Source organism: Micropterus salmoides, unplaced genomic scaffold (genome assembly GCF_014851395.1).
Source record: "Micropterus salmoides isolate LMB-PRFRI ecotype aquatic unplaced genomic scaffold, ASM1485139v1 Ms_hic_scaffold_20, whole genome shotgun sequence".
Classification (NCBI taxonomy): domain Eukaryota; kingdom Metazoa; phylum Chordata; class Actinopteri; order Centrarchiformes; family Centrarchidae; genus Micropterus; species Micropterus salmoides.
The window spans coordinates 2,280,685-2,295,630 of NW_024041151.1; the positions used below are offsets into that span (position 1 = coordinate 2,280,685).

Sequence of the window (14,946 nt, forward strand, 5' to 3'; positions counted from 1 at the left end):
AAAAATGTTCCACGTGGTCAGTGTTTGGGTCTGAACATTTAGAGTTGTGAATGTTTTGGTAATAAATCCCTAATAAATATTAAAAGACAATGGCTTGTTTCATTTGTTATATTTGAACCGGTAAACATACAAGAGAGTGTAACTGAATTTATAGAGATGGGTCTTCAGTAGCTGATATTTTACTTTAGAACAAAAGTCACAAGTAAAACAACATATAATGTGCATATTTCTGTGTTAAATAAGAAAACATAGTAGATAATAAACTGGTTCTTTATAGCGGAGCAGCTATTGCATTTTGCAGGAAACTTTCACGAGTGGAAAGAACTACCAAAATTGGCACAAATACTCCGTGGGGACTGTTATTTTGATAAAACCTATTAGCCACGCAAAAATCAAGATATGGCTGCCATTTTCAGGACAACCGTTTGTGTTGAATTGTCTAATATCATGATGTTGCAATCAATCCATACATTTTTGACCACAGAAAAGCTAGATTTCTAACTTTGGAGAGGTTAAAAAACTTCCTTCTACCATATTTCTGCCACTTAAAAAAAAATCTGCTTACTTAGCTCTGAACAAGGCATGAGCAGCGGCGGCCAGGCCACATTGTCATCATGGTAACGGCAATGAAACCTTAAGTGAGTCTTTGAAATAAAGAGTTCAGTCCTGAGGTCTTTGAAAGTCTTTTATTCTTTGCAAAAGGTCAGACAAACGTACAGAGAGCAACCAGTCTGGGAGTAGGAACCAACTGAGATGAAGGCCTATCAAGGACGGTCAGATATAATGCAGCATAAAAAGGTAAAACCCAGTAAAATATCACATTTCCATCACAGCGGACAAGACACGGAGGATTGAAGATGACTTTATTTTGTCCAAACAAACAGATGTAATGCACTGACACCACACAATAATAGAACAAAGACAAGGTTTTTACGACGCTTCACTTTTATTTGAATTTAATATAGAACAGGACTCGGCCAACATTGTTCCAGAAGGACTTCCAGATCAGCCTGGGTCGGCGCGGCTTTGCTTCTGAATTGTGCCGGGTGTTTGGACCCCGATACTTAGTTTTAAAATGAAACTATATATTTGAGGACTTTTAAAGAGTGACGTCTTCAATAGGAACCATTTACATTTAGCTGACGCTTTACAATTGCTATACATGTCAGAGGTCGCACGCCTCTGGAACAACGAGGGGTTAAGTGTTTGCTCAGGGACACAATGGCGGATGGGTCACAGTGGGGGATTGAACCCGAGTCTCTCACACCAAAGGCATAGTCTTCCAATGGGCTTGGAGCTGAGAGCCACAGACAAGAAGTCTGAAAAGACTAACACACTGTTGGTTTTGCTCTTTTCTTGTTGAGAATAATAAAAATAGTGTCTAATGTAATCTAATAATTCCAGCTGTATTGTTTAAAGGGAACATCACTAGAAAAGAGTAAAATCCTGGACTGAGCTGATGGTGGGTTGTGAGGCAGCTGAGATGAGCTCCTTGGAGGTCCTACTCTGCTCCCTGAGCTCCTTCCTCTTCAGTCGGCCCTCCTTCAGCTGCAGAAACACCCAGGTTATAATAATCCAGCTCGATGTCCTCCTGCCTGCCCGGCTTCTGCCCCCTGCTGGCCTGGAGAGACATGACAGCACACATGTGAGTTAGTGCATCACTCCTCCTCTTCTTCAGGTCAGTAAACACAGAGCGAGTGCTTCATCTCAGGCCTCTAAACAACAGACGTGTGTCAGTACCTTACGGTAGAAACAAAGGGCAGCGATCACCAACAGCAGAGTCAGCGGCAGGACGACCACTTTGATGAGAAGACCTGTTGGATCTGATCAAACACATGGACAGACATCACATCACACACCATCAGTCCATCAGCTATTGGAAGTATTCTAGTTTCCACTTGTAGTCCATTTATAGTAGCTTCTCTTACCACTGCTATGCAGACGATACGCAACTCTGCCTATCCTTCCTGTCAGACAACCCCACCATCTCGGTGGGTTGTGTGAAGCAAAAGAGGTGGAACGCATCAGCCCAAATGCAATCTGTGAACCCATGGGCTATTGTCTGATGATGAATTGGCTTTTGTTTTTGTTCTGATTCTTCTTATTTCTTTCTTTCATCTTTTTCTGTTTTGGCAGCAAAAACTGCTGGATGAAAACTCATCAAAACTGGCACGTAGGTTACAAATTCCACCAACTACTCAGGCAAAAAACCTCATGGTGGTGCTACAACAATCAACTTTACATTTTTGCAATTATCTTGAAACAGCTTTGTTTAGAGTCAACGTCTTTCATTATTTTCATCTCTGGATTCTCATGCATCTTTGCTCCAGTGGTCTGGTGACTTTTTATCACTTTTCTCTAAAATCTATTTTTGCGAACTCTTCCCGATGGTCTTGCCAATCGACCTGAAACTCATCTACGGACGTCGCTGATCAAAAGTTCTTAAAAGAATTTTGATAAGTCAATCTGTTTTTTTTCATAAACTTTTACTTTTTGTATTTACATAAAATTTTACATAAATGCCCGTAAATCAAAATTGGCTTAAGCTATTGTAACCAAACTTGACGTGTCTGCTCAGATGCTCGGCCCGAGCTTCTCTGAGCAGTCCTGGGATATTCTTCCTCTAGGTGGGGAGCTACACTTGCAAAAGTTTATACCTCGTAATTCGCTGGATGGATTCGTACAAAATTTGGTCTCATTTGATTAATGATTGCGCAAAGTGGGCGTGGTTAATTACCAAAAATGTAAATTTCTAGACTTTTCTCGTTAATCTTCAAAAAAGAAAATCATCTGTATGTCCTAGAGAGCACATCCACTGATTTGTGACTAACGGTTGCCTCACTGCAACCTATGGTCGACTCAGAAGTCAGTCATTTCAGAATATGCTAATTCAATTTACATCTATATCTCCACAAGTCTTTCTTCAAACGCTACCAAACTCGACAGAGTCGAGATGGATGATAGAAGTGTTTCAAAGGGTTTTCAGATCGGTCAGTTCAATTCAATTCAATTTTATTTATATAGCGCCAAATAACAACAACAGTTATCTCACAGCGCTTTTCATAAAAGAGCAGGTCTAGACCGTACTCTGTGATGCTATTTACAGAAGCCCAACAGTTCCCACCAAGAGCAGCACTAGGAGACAGAGGCAAGGAAAAACTTCCTTTTAAGACTTAGGGTGGGCGGCCATCTGCCTCGACCGGTTGGGGGTGAAGGAGAGAGAGAGAGAGAGAGAGAGAGAGAGGAGAGTGAGGGAGGCAGCCTACACAATATACACACAGAGGTACAGACAGTAAAGGTGATGTTTCTATAGACTAAATGAAAAATGGTCAAATGGTGAGTCTGCAGTGATATTTAGTATCTTGCTGTAACTTGTACAGTATGCACAAATTTTCTTTTTTCTCAGTTTTGGCCACCAAAATAATTAACACACACACAGAATGATGTGTGATTTTGTTCAGAATTTTCTCACTAACATCTTGTAGGCGTTTTAAGTTTAAACAGAAAAAAACTACCTGGTCTGGCACATGTGACGTCACTACCTCAACTTGTGAAAAGGAGTGTGTCAGTAAGTTACCTACTCTGGACATCTGAAGCTCCAGGGTTCAACTCCCCAAGTAATCGAAGCAGACTTGCTCACAATGGGGGTGTTCAGATCATAGTGGGTGTAAGATCTCTATTTTTGGATCCCGACACTTTCTTCTTATTTTTCTCTGCTAAAAAGATTATGCAGCTTAAACTTTAAATCTTGGAAACAAAAAATGTTGCAGATGGGTTGAACATTTCACCTAGTAGTCAGATACATATAATGACACTCTCTGGTGATGCTATAAAAATCAAGTTTTTTTTTATTTATCTCAAAGTCCAAATTCTTTCATCACTTTAATCTCTGAAGTGTCTGTGTCTGTTCTTCTCCTCTGAAAATTTCATATGTTGCGTTTTTCGCGACTGTCTTGGATCCCAATCATTGCCGCTTGCGGCAATATTTAAAAATGTATCTGCATTTAAATCGTCAGGCGACAGACAATGGGTTCCCAGATTTGTCTGACAGAGACTTATCTCTTAATCTTCACTAATTCCACTTCATAATTACTTCGTAAACATTCGACTCAATATGGTCCATCTGTCTACTCTGTAAAGAGATCTATTTACTGCCTAAAAATTTGTTTATCTGAATCGAGGCTCTAAGGACAGAGGGTGTCCTTTGTTGTACAGACCTGAATATCTGAATATTTTTCTGTATTCTATTTTTAATTTTGTGATTTCATTATTTGTTTTGTTTCGCACATCTGACATCCTTTTACAGCAGTGAACATCACGCTTCAGTTCACTTTGAAGGGAAAACAAACTACTGAAAACTCAGCTGTGTGGGAGCACTTTAAATTCAGTGATTTTGGCATTTTGGCAGTTATGGGTTTAATAATTTTACAATTTTTATTTCATTGCAGACAGAAAAGTTAAAAGCCTACATTTTAATGTTAATCGAAGTTAAAAGCAAAGTAAGCATGTATTGTTTTAGTAACGCTACAGGAAAGCGTTTATCCTGTGTCTCCCTGGGCCCCCCCCAGCTATACTACCTGGATTCTGCTCTGGACCTGTTCAGCTCAGCCTCTCACACTCTCATTATGCTACGGATCCCCCCTGCCCTGCACAGCAGCCACCAACCTGGTTCTGCAGGCATCTAGCCTTCCACACTGCTTCGCTCTTCCCCGGCTCAATATCCTGTCCCTTCAACCCTGCAATATATATTCATCTATCTCCAGTTTCGTCCCTTTCTTCGTCCTGCACTTGGGTCTGCTAGCCTACCAATCTAACCTTAACAACGTTTTGGTAACCTACACCATGAGAATGAAGAAAGAGAGCACTTTCTCTCTCTCTCTCTCACACACACACACACATCGTTATCTCTCCCGCATCTGATTCTCCCTCTCTCAAGTCATTGCCTGTGCCAGAACTTCTGCTCCGATCTATCCATCTATCAAAGAAATAGATCTAGCTATATGTATAATCTACACTGCTCAAAAAAATAAAGGGAACACTTAAACAACACATGTAACTCCAAGTCAATCACACTGCAAGCAACACTGATTGACAATCAATTTCACATGCTGTTGTGCAAATGGAATAGACAACAGGTGGAAATTATAGGCAATTAGCAAGACACCCCCAATAAAGGAGTGGTTCTGCAGGTGGTGACCACAGACCACTTCTCAGTTCCTGTGCTTCCTGGCTGATGTTTTGGTCACTTTTGAATGCTGGCGGTGCTTTCACTCTAGTGGTAGCAGGAGACGGAGTCTACAACCCACACAAGTTGCTCAGGTAGTGCAGCTCATCCAGGATGGCACATCAATGCGAGCTGTGGCAAGAAGGTTTGTTATGTCTGTCAGCATAGTGTCCAGAGCATGGAGGCGCTACCAGGAGACAGGCCAGTACATCAGGAGACGTGTAGGAGGCCGTAGGAGGTCAACAACCCAGCAGCAGGACCGCTACCTCCGCCTTTGTGCAAGGAGGAGCAGGAGAAGCGCTGCCAGAGCCCTGCAAAATGACCTCCAGCAGGCCACAAATGTGCATGTGTCTGCTCAAACGGTCAGAAACAGACTACATGAGGGTGGTATGAGGGCCCGACGTCCACAGGTGGGGGTTGTGCTTCCAGCCCAACGCCGTGCAGGACGTTTGGCATTTGCCAGAGAACACCAAGATTGGCAAATTCGCCACTGGCGCCCTGTGTCTTCACAGATGAAAGCAGATTCACACTGAGCACATGTGACAGACGTGTCTGGAGACGCCGTGGAGAACGTTCTGCTGCCTGCAACATCCTCCAGCATGACCGGTTTGGCGGTGGGTCAGTAATGGTGTGGGGTGGCCTTTGTTTGGGGGGCCGCACAGCCCTCCATGTGCTCGCCAGAGGTAGCCTGACTGCCATTAGGTACTGAGATGGAATCCTCAGACCCCTTGGGAGACCATATGCTGGTGCGGTTGGCCCTGGGTTCCTCCTAATGCAAGACAATGCTAAACCTCATGTGGCTGGAGTGTGTCAGCAGTTCCTGCAAGAGAAAGGCATTGAAGCCATTGCTATGAAATGGCCCACCCGTTCCCCAGACCTGAATCCAATTGAGCACATCTGGGACATCATGTCTCGCTCCATCCACCAACGCCACGTTGCACCACAGACTATCCAGGAGTTGGCGGATGCTTTAGTCCAGGTCTGGGAGGAGATCCCTCAGGAGACCACCTGCCACCTCATCAGGAGCATGCCCAGGCATTGTAGGGAGGTCATTCAGGCACGTGGAGGCCATACACACTACTGAGCCTCATTTTGACTTGTTTTAAGGACATTACATCAAAGTTGGATCGGCCTGTAGTGTGGACTCCGAATCCAGACCTCCATGGATTGATAAATTTGATTTCCATTGTCAGCACATTCAACTATGTAAAGAAAGGAGTATTTAATGAGATTATTTCATTCATTCAGATCTAGGATGTGTTATTTTAGTGTTCCCTTTATTTTTTTGAGCAGTGTATATATATATACACACACACAGGTGCTGGTCATATAATTAGAATATCATCAAAAAGTTGATTTATTTCAGTAATTCCATTCAAAAAGTGAAACTTGTATAATGTATACATTCATTCCACACAGACTGATATATTTCAAGTGTTCATTCCTTTTTAATTTTGATGATTATAACTGACAACTAATGAAAACCCCAAAATCAGTATCTCAGAAAATTAGAATATTGTGAAAAGGTTCAATTTTGAAGACACCTGGTGCCACACACTCAGTCTAGCCCTGTAGGCTACACAATCATGGGGAAGACTCCTGACTTGACAGCTGTCCAAAAGACGACCATTGACACCTTGACAAGGAGGGCAAGACACAAAAGGTCATTGCTAAAGAGGCTGGCTGTTCACAGAGCTCTGTGTCCAAGCACATTAATAGAGAGGTGAAGGGAAGGAAAAGATGTGGTAGAAAAAAGTGTACAAGCAATAGGGATAACCGCACCCTGGAGAGAATTGTGAAACAAAACCCATTCAAAAATGTGGGGGAGATTCACAAAGAGTGGACTGCAGCTGGAGTCAGTGCTTCAAGAACCACCACGCACAGACGTATGCAAGACATGGGTTTCAGCTGTCGCATTCCTTGTGTCAAGCCACTCCTGAACAAGACACAGCGTCAGAAGCGTCTCGCCTGGGCTAAAGACAAAAGGACTGGACTGCTGCTGAGTGGTCCAAAGTTGAAAGTAAATTTTGCATTTCCTTTGGAAATCAAGGTCCCAGAGTTTGGAGGAAGAGTGTAAAGTTTCCACAGTCAGTGATGGTTTGGGGTGCCATGTCATCAGCTGGTGTTGGTCCACTGTGTTTTCTGAGGTCCAAGGTCAACGCAGCCGTCTACCAGGAAGTTTTAGAGCACTTCATGCTTCCTGCTGGTGACCAACTTTATGGAGATGTAGATTTCATTTTTCAACAGGACTTGGCACCTGCACACAGTGCCAAAGCTACCAGTACCTGGTTTAAGGACCATGGTATCCCTGTTCTTAATTGGCCAACTGGCCTGACCTTAACCCTATAGAAAATCTATGGGGTATTGTGAAGAGGAAGATGCGATACGCCAGACCAACAATGCAGAAGAGCTGAAGGCCACTATCAGAGCAACCTGGGCTCTCATAACACCTGAGCAGTGCCACAGACTGATGGACTCCATGCCACGCCGCATTGCTGCAGTAATTCAGGCAAAAGGAGCCCCAACTAAGTATTGAGTGCTGTACATGCTCATACTTTTCATGTTCATACTTTTCAGTTGGCCAACATTTCTATATATCCTTTTTTTGTATTGGTCTTAAGTAATATTCTAATTTTCTGAGATAATGAATTTGGGATTTTCATTAGTTGTCAGTTTTAATCATCACAATTAAATGAAATAAGCATTTGAAATATATCAGTCTGTGTGTAATGAATAAATATAATATCCAAGTTTCACTTTCTGAATGGAATTACTGAAATAAATCAACTTTTTGATGATATTCTAATTATATGACCAGCACCTGTATATAACCTATAACGTCCGTTGCTAGGCAACCAGGTGTTGCACGAATGTTAATCTTTAAATATTTATTGTGATTACTACCCAAGCTCCAAAGCTCAAAACATGGTATTCAGGCCTGCCTTATGGCCTGCAGAAATAAAACTTGACTTTGGTGAGACTTTTACATGTGGGCTGACGTGGGTGTTTCCCTACCACACTAGTACGCAGGTCCTCTGCATCTCTGAGTGGGAGTTAAACATGCCCAGGCATCGCTCACTGACTCTGTGACTACTGACTGTGACTACTCCATCAATAACTCTGCAACAGAGCTTCAGGGTGTCGGTGGCCTCAAAAACCGACCCCTGCCTTTCCCAACTGCAAAGCCCAGAGACAAAACGGCTTTGGCTAGTGCTAGCAACAAACAGTAGATCTCCTCGTAACACATACATAGCATTTAGAAAAAATGCTGCAGAGTGAAAAAAAAACCAAATAGCCTACACAACTGCTGCATTTAGCACAGAAGACAATGGAAACTGGTTCCGGGGGATACTAGTGATGAACACATCAGGCACAGCAGGGACATGCCACCAAAACTTACATGTCAGCTCAGTTTCCAGTGTGTTGAGCTCTCAGCGCCATGACAGCAGTCACAGTGTCACTCAGAAACACAACATGCTGGAAACTGTCAGCTGATCATGTTCAGTCAGTGCAACGTTTCAGCTGCTCTGCTTCAGCTTACCTGAGACAGTGAGCGACAGCCGACGGCTCTCAGAGGAGAAGTTATGAGAAAAAACCAAGAGGTGATAAACACAGCTGTAGCTTCCTTGGTGGCGGGCTCTGCAGCAGGAACAGGAAGTCGACAGAGTGATTGACAGCTGGCTGGGTGTAGTTGTGTGACGTGATGGAGGAGGCGAGCTGGAAGGAGCCTCCTGGGTACTGTGGCTGGATGGAGCAGCTGATGGTGAAGTTGGAGCCCCTGGACACCTGAAAGCCCTGCTGCTGGGCCTCGGAGACCCTGTCCATGGAGGAGGCCAGAGAGATGTTGGGCTGAAGCAGCAGGTCTGTAAACACACAGATGATGAAAGGTCACATTCACACTCCGTTCAACAAAATGGCACCTAAAGAAGGAAGTGATTTCACAGGTCTGACACAGGTAACAAACATGGAGCAGAGCGATGACAGACAAGGCCACCTCTGTCATGATTGATGATAGTGTCAGCAAAACACAGAAAAATGGAAAGCATGTACGAAATTACGAGCATGATGTTGTGGTGGCAGCCCGGCTGGCTGTTAGTGAGTGTTTATTTCTCCTTTCTCCATCTCTGCCTGTATTTCAACCCTGGTTCTCCACACAATCTCCGCTTGATCGTTGTTGCTGCTGACCTGGTGCCACCACACTCCTCCACCAACCCCCCGGTCAGTTCTCCCGTGCCTCCTCTCTTCCTCAGTCCCCGGTGCCCCCCAGCTCCCTCGTCTCAGCCCCCTCTGCCCTACTTGCTCCTCAGTCCCCCATGCCCGTGTTCCCCCGGCATCCACCTCTTCCTCACCGCCACTCCCCCAGCTCTTTTTCCCTTAAAAAAACCTTTTTTTAGTCGTTGTGTTGCATTTGGGTCTTCTCTGTCCAACAAACAACAGAATGATCAAGTCAACATGGACCCAGCACGTTCACCCTCACCCCCCCCACCAATCCCACGGACCTTGAGAACTTGTTTTTGGAAATCATGGACGATTTATTGTTTGTGTTTTGAGAATTGTCATGAGACGCTGGAGGCGATAGCCCGTTTTGAGAAGGCTCTAGACCGACAGTTTTGCCTTATGAAAGCTCCTGGTGTGGCAAGGGTGGTTTTGGAGGCAGACCTTCTCAAAGGAGCCCTGCTTACAGCTCTGAACTTCCCCAGTGCTCCTAATGCTGGCCTTAGCATGGGGCCTGCTGGTCCTCTACCATCGTCCATGCCTGTTTGTGCCACACCTTGCTCTGCTAGCCCCCAGCCCAGTTCCCCAGCCCGCTAGAGCTGCTAGTCCCTCCTAGTCCTGGGCCTGCTAGCGCCGCTAGTCCCCAGTCTGCCCCTCCTGATCCCCGGCCCGCTAGCACCGCTAGCCTCCAGACTGTCCCTCCTGATGGTCAGTCTGCCTCCTGGGCAGCAAAAAACCTTGACCACCACCATCTGTTTGAGTGGACTCGCCTGGCCATCTTCTCTGGGTTCCGTGGTGGTCATAGGAGGAGACGTGGCCATCATGGTTCCCACAAACATCAACACCCGCCACCTGCCCTTGGTGTAAAGTCTCCCATGACCCAGCCCAATTACACTGCAGATATCAAACTCCCGAGAGACCTTAGTACCTGATCTCACTGGGGTGGTCACTGTCCAAACTGGTCCTCAGTCGGAGGACCGACCGACCGACATCAACTCCGTTGATGGTCCAGCCGATCCCTGCTCCTCGTGTCCTGTCGGAAGACTGACCAACACCAGCCCCATTGGTGGCCCGGCCGACCCCTTCTCCTCGTGCCCCATCAGTGGTCGGGCAGACTCCCGTGCCCGCCGTCCTCTGTCGGAGGACCGATCGACACCAGCCCTGTCGGTGGTCCGGCGAACTCCTGCTCCTCATGCCCAGTTGGTGTAGGCCTTTCCTGGTGAATGCAGCAAGCCGAGGTCCAATAATATAAGGTCAAATATATAATAATTCCACTGTGCTAATGTCCATGTTCAGTAACAACCTGCTTTGATGATTGTATAACTGTGACTCCTCGCTATACTACATCCTAACCTATTCTCTATTGGTGTTTTAATTGTGAGCCGATGCAGCCGCAGCCAACATGGGCACTGCCACGTAAGATATGAGATGAAAGAAAAGATATAAACAATCCCACTTTAGGACGTCATTGTCCTGGAGAACTTCACAGTTTAGTCCAATGGAAACCACTGGCTGACACTGAGGCAGAGGAGAGAATACACTGGAAACTTTACTGTCATACATTATATCATAGATCAGGGGTCTCAAACTCAAATCATCCAGGGGCCACTTTGGTACTGTGTTCTCATAGGAGGGCCACAGCAGCAGTACTCCAAGAAAGAGCAATATTCTCAAAATGTACTTATTTTATTACCATAACCAAAATATTTTGAACATTTTCATGTGTTTTTCTGAAATACATTGTGAATTAAAGCTGTCTGATAATTGTACTGAATTCAAAAAGTACAAAACATACGTTGCCTTGACGGAGGTTGCAGTTGGAACCCTGAGTAGCTACAGCTTCAATATGGGCATCAGTTAGTAAGTCTGGACCTGTACTTTTCAGTTCATAGTTGAGAAAACAATCTTACACTTTGGACAGTTCTGGGAAGGATGGAGATACAGTAAGTCTCAGAAATTGTCCAATATGATCTGCTTTTTCCTGTGCCTCCCTGAATGTGGTTTTTAGTTCATTGTTACACTGCAAGTCAATAAGTACCATTTGCAACAGACAACGATGCGATGGACTGGCAACCTGTCCAGGGTGTACCCCGCCTTTCACCCGATGTCAGCTGGGATTGGCTCCAGCCCCCTGTGACCCTGTACACAGGATAAGTGGTTGACGATGGATGGATGGATGGATGTTACACTACAAGTGAGTAATGCAGTTTCAGCACTCTTCTTGGCTTTATGAAAAAGATTTGGCAGAGATATAAATCCTCTCTGTAGCTGCGTGGCTGTTGTCCTTTCATCTCCCTGGTACTTCTTGTTGCTCTCCGTGTTTAGTCCATAAATGACATTTGATATTATATTTCTTTAAAATGGTAACTTTTTCGTTGCATATCAGGCAGGTAATTTTTACTGTTAAACTCCAAAAAAATATCCTAAGCTACTGCTTTGTCCATCTTTCTTGAAACAACCTTTGCTTATCATCCACCTTACGTTTCAATTTGAACAGCAACATCTTTCTTCTTCACCCAATAGTGGGCATTTGAGGCCACCTTACCTTTCACCTTTGCCATGACAAACAAATTGGTAGCTGATTTGACATGAAACAACTATAAATATAATTTAAAAATAATAATTTGGCTGGCCAGATTTTTTTTCCCCAATCACCCGCGGGACAGACCGAGGGGTACAGAGTACCGTATGTGGCCTGCTGGCCTGGAGTTTGAGACCCCTGTCATAGATGGTGTCACTGATGGGCTTACCTGAGCAGGTAACAATCAGGATGAAGGAAGAGGAAGTTGATGATACACACTCCCTCAGAGCAGATCCAGACTGAACACAGTCAGAGCTGATCCACCACACAGGTCTGTCTGAGGACTCCTTTCTCTGTCCTACAGAAACAGCAGAGCCACAGTCCAGCTCTCTACAGACACCAGCTGCTGTCTTCAGGGTCCAGACAGAGACACTCCCTGGTCTCCAGTCTCCCTCATGTTTCACCTCCAGTGTTCCTGCACAGCGACTGGCTTCTCTGGCCAACCTGACATCATCAGGCTCTGAACAGAAACCAGAGAGTCATCAGTAAAACAATAAAGTGAGTTTCATCAGAACAGAAATGAAGCAAATCAAAGCTGCAGCTCCTCTTCTACCTGAGCAGGTGAGTCCAACAGCTTTTCCAGGTGAGCAGGTGTTTCTAGCTGAGCCTGAGCTTCTACAGTCCAGGAGAGCAGACTCATGGCCTCCACACTGGAACTCTTTGGTCCACATCGGAGCCTCCACTTCTCCATAGAGCGCCCCCTGGAGGACTGAAGGAGCCCCACAGCCGAGCTCCCTACAGACCACCTCTGCATCCTGCTGGTCAAAGTCAGCTTCACACACTGAGGACCACCACTGGTTAGACTGGTTAGACTGGTTAGACTTCACCTCCAGTCTGCCTGAGCACAGACTAGTCCCGTCCAGCAGCCTGACAGAGTCTGGAGGGATAATAGAAGATGAAATAGAGATAAAGACAGCAGACACAAAAGAAAAACATGTCATGAAACAACAATTCAGTGATTCAAGGTGGACTCAGCACAACTCCAACATCAGTTCATCATTAACAACAGAACACATCTTTCTACCAGCACAGACTGCAGCAAGTTCACCAGCACATTTCCATTTAATACTCTGTCACACTTGTTCTCCACGTCTGAACACTTTCAACATGTTTCCAAACAACAGCACAACTTGGGGCGGCTGTGGCTCAGGAGGTAGAGCGGGTTGGTTTTTAATTGAAAGGTTGGCGGTTCAATCCCTGTCTCCCCCTGGTTGCGTGTCGAAGTGTCCTTGGGCAAGATACTACTGAATACTGAACCCCGAATTGCCCCTGGCGGCTATTCCGCCAGTGTATGAGTGAGTGTGAATGTTAGTTTCCGTTTGAGCACTTAGGCTCAGTGTATGAATGTGTGTGACTGGTGAATGCAGATGTAGTGTAAAAGCGCTTTGAGTGGTCGAAAAGACTAGAAAGGCGCTATACAAGTACGGAGCATTTATAACGTCATCATCTGCAGATTTCTCTGCTCTGTTCCTTCTGCTCAGCTACTCCACAATCTTTGCTTTGCCCCACACAAACAAGTTCAACACTTTTCATTCTGTCTTAATGTTCTAAGAAGAACCCAGAAGAAAAAGCTGCTTAGAAAATGCTCAAACAACTCTAACAGGTTGTTAGAGTTGGCCCGGCCGACCCCTTCTCCTCATGCCCCGTTGGTGGTCCGACCGGTATCTGTTCCGCCTGTGGTCCAGCCTACCCCTGCTCCTCGTGCCCCGTCAGACGACCGACCGACATCAGCCTTGTTGGTGGTCCGGCCGACCCCTGCTCCTTGTGCCCAGTTGGTGGATCGATCGGTTTCAACTACACCAGCGATCCAACCGAGTCCTGCTCCTCGTGCCCTGTTGGAGGACCGATTAACATCCACCCCGTCGGTGGTCCGGCGGACTCCTGCTCCTCGTGCCCAGTCGGTGTAGGCCTTTCCCGGTGAATGCAGCAAGCCGAGGTCTTTGAATAATTCCACTGTGTTAATGTCCATGTTCAGTAACAACCTGCTTTGATGATTGTATAACTGTGACTCCTCGCTATACTACATCCTAACCTATTCTCTATTGGTGTTTTAATTGTGAGCCGATGCAGCCGCAGCCAACATGGGCACTGCCACGTAAGATATGAGATGAAAGAAAAGATATAAACAATCCCACTTTAGGACGTCATTGTCCTGGAGAACTTCACAGTTTAGTCCAATGGAAACCACTGGCTGACACTGAGGCAGAGGAGAGAATACACTGGAAACTTTACTGTCATACATTATATCATAGATCAGGGGTCTCAAACTCAAATCATCCAGGGGCCACTTTGGTACTGTGTTCTCATAGGAGGGCCACAGCAGCAGTACTCCAAGAAAGAGCAATATTCTCAAAATGTACTTATTTTATTACCATAACCAAAATATTTTGAACATTTTCATGTGTTTTTCTGAAATACATTGTGAATTAAAGCTGTCTGATAATTGTACTGAATTCAAAAAGTACAAAACATACGTTGCCTTGACGGAGGTTGCAGTTGGAACCCTGAGTAGCTACAGCTTCAATATGGGCATCAGTTAGTAAGTCTGGACCTGTACTTTTCAGTTCATAGTTGAGAAAACAATCTTACACTTTGGACAGTTCTGGGAAGGATGGAGATACAGTAAGTCTCAGAAATTGTCCAATATGATCTGCTTTTTCCTGTGCCTCCCTGAATGTGGTTTTTAGTTCATTGTTACACTGCAAGTCAATAAGTACCATTTGCAACAGACAACGATGCGATGGACTGGCAACCTGTCCAGGGTGTACCCCGCCTTTCACCCGATGTCAGCTGGGATTGGCTCCAGCCCCCTGTGACCCTGTACACAGGATAAGTGGTTGACGATGGATGGATGGATGGATGTTACACTACAAGTGAGTAATGCAGTTTCAGCACTCTTCTTGGCTTTATGAAAAAGATTTGGCAG

At 45.2% G+C, this 14,946-nt stretch overlaps 1 long non-coding RNA gene across 1 annotated transcript; it reads right to left on the minus strand.

Moving 5' to 3' along the window:
• Positions 1–1,220: 1,220 nt before the first annotated feature.
• Positions 1,221–8,856, minus strand: LOC119914877. Its single transcript, XR_005446854.1, has 3 exons — positions 8,766–8,856; positions 1,741–1,823; positions 1,221–1,621 (listed from the first exon to the last, which is right to left on the minus strand). It is a non-coding gene; the product is annotated as an uncharacterized LOC119914877 (long non-coding RNA).
• Between the last annotated feature and the right edge of the window lie 6,090 nt (positions 8,857–14,946).